Consider the following 6,000-nt stretch of genomic DNA (forward strand, 5'->3'; position numbering starts at 1 on the left):
TGCAGTTTAGCAGAGTAGCAGATCGGGCATCCATCAGATGATTGATCCCGGTTTAAAAAACATTGTCACTGGAATGAAACAGGGCGTTGTGGGTCTACTTTCTGTGACTCAGCTCACTGAAACATCATACATCTGTCTGAACTAAACCACCAACTACAGTCATTACTCCATTAAATCAAGACACTCCCAAAGTATTCAAGTGGGATATTGTTGCTAGGCACTTACTGTCCTTCTACACCTATGTGTGAAATGAATAAATCCCAGATTAATATCACACATGCATGCACACCATTACACAAATATACACACACCTGCAAAGTTATACACACAAAGCTTGGGAACAACAAGCACCTGTGAAAAGACACACATCTGTGAGGGACTGAGAGAAACCATGGCTCACATAAGTACATTTCCACAACAGACACAGAATCTGTCGCTCATCCGCCCACCAATCCACCCACAAACCATCCATTCAAGCTGGGAGGCAACAGACCAAGTAACGGATCAGGCAACTTATCTGGAAGTTAAAACACATAACACAACCTCCTACGCAATGTGTAGATGAAAGGAAGGACAGAGGAGAAATTTAGTAATGGTGTAAAAAGGGGAAGGCAAGGGCTGCATTTATTCAAACGTTCTGTCATTTAAATGGATTAAATTGATCAGTGGCTCTTTAAAAATGTATAATGGTAGTCATTTTGGTATGAAGAAGGGCAACTCTGGCTCAAATAAGATGAGAAGCACTGAAATCCTTTCATTAAAGAGGAAAAACACAGCTACCACTGACCACTAGAAGAAGAAGGTTTCTCTCTGTCTCTCTCTCTCTCTCTCTCATGTGTGAATTTACAAATTATTCTCTTGAGGGTTGAGACTCTTGAATAAGTTTACACAAGGAGTAGATGTTTGGCCCCAAGCTAAATGTTTCACAAAAGTAAAGCATTCTTCTGCATCTGTCCATCCATGAGTAAAGGCGAAAATAAATAATGCATAAATAATCACATTACACACTTCCAAATGAGCTTTTCTCTTAACAAAACATACTGAGAATAAGAAGGTGCAATACACACACAAAAATGCAACCACATGAGCTGCTAATAACCTAGAGCATGAGTTGATGCTTTCAAATTGTTTTGTCTGACCCACAGTCCAAAACCCAAAGACATAGGATTTACTGCAGCAAAACCTGAAACCTTTTTTACTTGAAAATTGGCTTGAATCCTTATTAAGATCAGGTATCAGCCAGACATGACTGGCTTTGTCACTGTCCTTTTATCAGTGATTCACCCTTTATTTAGTTGTACAGGGTCACAGACTGAATATTGAGCACCAAGGCAATCCGTTGTGCATAATATTGCCTTATTTATCAATTTTTGCCAGCAGTTCTCATTCAGTTCTGTTCTCTTTCAAAATGCATTCTCAACCCCATTGTTTTCTGTTCTGTTCATTTGTTGTGGAGAGCTAATGTCACTACAAGAGTGACTCATAGCTTCAACGAATCAGTTCCATGCAGTGAGGTTGAGTGAATATTGTGAATTAATGTCTTTTTTGAGAATTCACTTTTTGCAAAATGTTTTAGGATATTGTGAAGGATAATTTTTAATATTTTATAGGCCAAAAAATTAATCAATCTATTCATCTTTAGCTGCAGTATCCAGGGTTTAGGTATCAGAATTGGCAAAGAAAGGGGCCAGATTGGTGCATTCCTGCAATTCACAAATATACAAAACTGTGAAAAGCAGCAAAAATAACTTGTATTTATTGCCTAATAAATTTCTTAAACCAGTCACTGATTATCATAATTGTTGATTAATTTTCTGTCCACCAACTAATCTATTAATCGCCTGATTTCCATTTCCGTTCAAGGTCTGCCATTGATTTATTTATGATTATACACGTAGTGATGTCCCTAGATGTGTGTGTGTGTGTGTGTGTGTGTGTGTGTGTGTGTGTGTGTGTGATTGTGTGTGATTGTGTGTGTGAATGTGTTCAGAAGTTCTGTGGTTGGTGACGGGATGTTTATGCTCTCTCTCTCTCTCTTTCACACACTCACACACACACACACTTCCACATTCCCCACTGTTCATGCAGAGCGGCCTTTGTGGCAGTCAGTGTGTCCAGTCAGGCTCGAGTTACAGCAGACAAGATCCTCTCCTTCTTTCTCTTACACACACACACACACACACACACATTTTCAAGCATCCATCATCTTACTGAGAAGGCCAGGGAGCAACTAGAGAGCACAGGTTTGTTGCTCTCTAACGTATGGCTCATTCCTGTCACTCTCCGCTGTCTATAAGAGTAGAAAAAGAATAGCCATACAACAGAGATTTTATATATATATATATATATATATATATATATCTCAGTGTCAGCGGCTTAACTTAAGAGCACAACGTCGCATAAAGTGGATTTCAGAGCAGCCTTTCCACTGTAGCCCTGTGGTCATTATGGGTCATTATTAAAAGAAAAGAAGGAAAAGATGTTAAGCTGACTGACTGGAGATGTCACTCAAAGTGTGTGTATGTGTGTGTGTTTGTCACATCTATTCTAGGAGAATTCCAGGGGGGAGACCCTGTGACTGACCCCCACCCCACAGGATCTGACAGGATATCACCACCCAGGCACACTCACACACATACTCATGCACATACACACAGAAACAAACAAATGATGGGAGTGTCGAAGGACATACACACACTTGCATGCACAAAAGACACACAGCATTGATAAACTGTTTACACCACGTGTGTGTATGTAGGCTAGACACAACTTAGTTGTTGTTGTTTTTATCATCTATTTTATTATGTTTTTAAAATGCCATTAAATGGATATATTTGCCTTGTGTAAAGCATTTTAAATTGCCTCTGTGTATAAAACTTGCCTTATTCAGTAGAACATCTGCTACAGTGATTAAACTGTGCTTTACAGTCAACTACCAGGCTAATTAAAAGGACACAAAAGGTCCCCACAAAAATTAATAAATAATTATAAAAGTCTCTAACATCCATTTTTTTTAAAATGGGGGATATGTTGTTGGTGAGGATTAGAGTTAGGGAAATCGTGCTTTCTGAGCTCAGTATCCAAACACAACTCATGTCTTGAACTTCTGCCACAAAGGCCTACTCTGTATCTTGATTTGAATGTAAAAACTTAAAAAAGGGCACTTAAATAAAGACGATAAGATGAGGCTAATAAAATGAAGTCGGTTACCTGAAAATCCTCTAAGACCAGCTCACTCACATGAGATGTTTTGGGTTTCCCCCTTCAATGATCCGCTACAATTTGCGCGTCCAATCTCCAAACTTCCTGTGACACAACAGGAGGATCCCCCCCTATGTGGAAGAGGACGCGAGCGCACATGCACGCACACATACGCGCGCGCAAAACAGAGATACTTCAATAAACACGCCCTAGTTATCAAAAAACCCTGCAGCTGACGATACAGGCGATATCCCCGCAGCGCACGAGACAGTGGAGGAGACGGTAAACATACGGTAAAGTTTCCAAACAGAGAGGAAAAAACAATCCTATTGACACCATCTCTTACCTTTTTCTCCCCCCCGTCACTCCTCCTTCAGCCGTTTCCGAACTCTGTCACGACGAGGCTCGCCGCAGACTGCGAAAGCAAACAACCGCTTTTCGGTAACCTGGCAAGAGCAGAGAGAGTAGGAGACGTTTGCTCCAACCTGCAGCGGCTCCGTGTGTCCATAAACGTGTATGTGTGTGTGTGTGTGTGTCTCTGTGTGTGACAGCTCGTGGAGAGAATGAGCAGAGAGAGGAGAACCGGGGAACTTAGGGGGAGTTCCCGTTAACAGACAGGCGGGGCGGGGGCTCGAGTAGAGTGACAGGCTGCCAAGTGTTTAGATTCACAGCTCATTTCTGTGTATAAATGGTATATATTCGTAACAAATAGATCTATATTTACCCAATTATTGTATCTGTACTTAAGTTGGGCGATAAAACAGATTTCTCAATAGAAATTTCCTCGACAGAAATATAACAAATGTTCAATAAATGTTCGAAGTAATTCATTTGAAATCACGAACAAATCAGCACTTCATTTTTCTATTAAGATATTTATTTTGTGGATTTTTGTGAACTCATATGCTGCATATTTGTTGAAAAAAGATTGTATCATTATATTTGTTTTGAATGTTTTACCTCAGATTTGTGAAATGATCCACTGTTTGGCAAGTGTATGTTCTGACCATAAACATTAGTTTAAAACCACAATTAACCATCTGGTTTCTTCAACTTTCACTCAGGAGTAAAAATCAGCCTTTAAAAAAGAAATAATGATTTGACATTTATCGTGATACTTATCGATATTGACTGATATGACATTTTTTATGGTAACATTTTTGGCCTCATCGTCCAGCCCTATTTGTACATATATATTGCTATGTTGTTGCATATAATTTTGGAGTACATGTACTTTACATAGTATTTCCAATTGTCCAACTTTATACTGGCCGCTATAGGGTAAATATCCTTTTTCTGCCATATTGTTCTAATAGATAGCCTATGTCACAGAAGATATTAGCCTATATACAAAACACACAAGCTCTTAAAATATGATTTTGCTATAAGTTAAAGTTGCAAATAATGATCATTCTCATTACTGATCAATCTGCTGATGAATTCCTCAATCAACTGATCATTTTGGTCTATAAAATGGTAAAAAATTTCACATTGCAATTTCCCTAAGCCCAAGGTAATATCTTCAAATTGCTTGTTTTGTTCAGTCAACTGTCCAAAAATATGCTTAATTTACTCTAATAGAACACTAAGGAAAGCAGCATATAGTCACATTTGAGATGCTGTTTTTTTTATTTTTGCTTAAAAAGCTTACTAAAACATTTCAGTATTGTTTCAGAGTATTTTTACGAAGTTCACTAATCTGTTAATCAATTAATCATTTCAGCTTCACAATGTTTAAATTACACAATAGAATGACTTTATAACATACAGAAAAACAACAGTAAAACATCTTCTCATTTTGGTCCATTGCATGAATAATTTGGGAAAACCGTACTTTACCCTACACTACAAGTAGTCATCACTAAAGATTTATGCACTGGGTCTCTTTAAATAATAATCAATGAATTATGGATTAGAAAAGTCAAATACAAAGTTCACATCAGGCAGCAAGTATAGTTTAGCCACACTTGTTATTTGATGAAGTGCAAGACTTCTGTGCTCAAAAAATGTGTTTCTATGGAGACCAGGTGTCGACTACTGCACAGACTGCAGATCATGATACATTTTGAGTTTATAAATGTAGACAAGAAATAAAATTTTAGTTAGACAGATGGCTGACAGTAACACCCACACAATGACTTTAGGTGGAAAACGCCTCCTATACCTCTGGGGGGGTATTCCTCTGTGTTGTGTTAATACAAAAATTAATGGCAATCTGCTCTCTGGAGACTTTTATCCCCTCCCGTGTTACACATGCATGACCTCTGTTATAAGATCAACATGGTCAACATGGTTTGATGGGACTCCTGTGTCCTCCATCAATGTTATGAGAGGTGCTGAGGACACTGGCGCCGCTTGATCGTGGACTTGAAACCGCATTTTTACCAGATGACCCAAGGGGGGCCAGCTAAAATGGGAAATGGTCTGTGGTTGCGTCGTCGGTGGTGTGAAGTTACCATGCCGATGAGTGAAAGTAAGACCTGCTGATGGACGATGTGTGTTGGATTTGATTTAAAGCACCCCAGCTCTTTGCACACACACTTCTAGATACACGCTCACACCTAAGATCCCCCTCCAAATTCTGGTGGAATGTGTCTCCTATAACAACATCATCTGTCACAAGGCCTGCATCACATGACAAGAAGGGCCTGTTTGTCTGTGTGTGTGTGTGAGTGTGTCTGTCTGTATATCTCTGGGAAGTTGCGTGTGTCACGCATGCTGGACAGTGCCTTGTTCTGTCACACAGCATTATAGGAAGAGGACCAGATAAAGGGACAACAAGAAGTTGCCATAACATTT

General features: G+C 39.2%; 1 protein-coding gene across 3 annotated transcripts in view; it reads right to left on the bottom strand.

Annotated features, from left to right (window-relative positions):
* Positions 1-4,128, bottom strand: part of ppp2r3a (protein phosphatase 2, regulatory subunit B'', alpha) — a 62,115-nt gene extending 57,987 nt beyond the window's left edge. For 2 of the 3 annotated variants that reach the window (XM_038728794.1, XM_038728792.1), the window contains exon 1: positions 3,548-4,128. The gene's annotated coding sequence lies outside the window, so the exon portion shown is untranslated. Of the gene's footprint in view, positions 1-3,210; positions 3,324-3,547 lie in introns of those variants that run through there. The other variant, XM_038728793.1, reaches the window with a different exon arrangement.
* Between the last annotated feature and the right edge of the window lie 1,872 nt (positions 4,129-6,000).

Source organism: Micropterus salmoides, unplaced genomic scaffold (genome assembly GCF_014851395.1).
Source record: "Micropterus salmoides isolate LMB-PRFRI ecotype aquatic unplaced genomic scaffold, ASM1485139v1 Ms_hic_scaffold_19, whole genome shotgun sequence".
Lineage (NCBI taxonomy): Eukaryota > Metazoa > Chordata > Actinopteri > Centrarchiformes > Centrarchidae > Micropterus > Micropterus salmoides.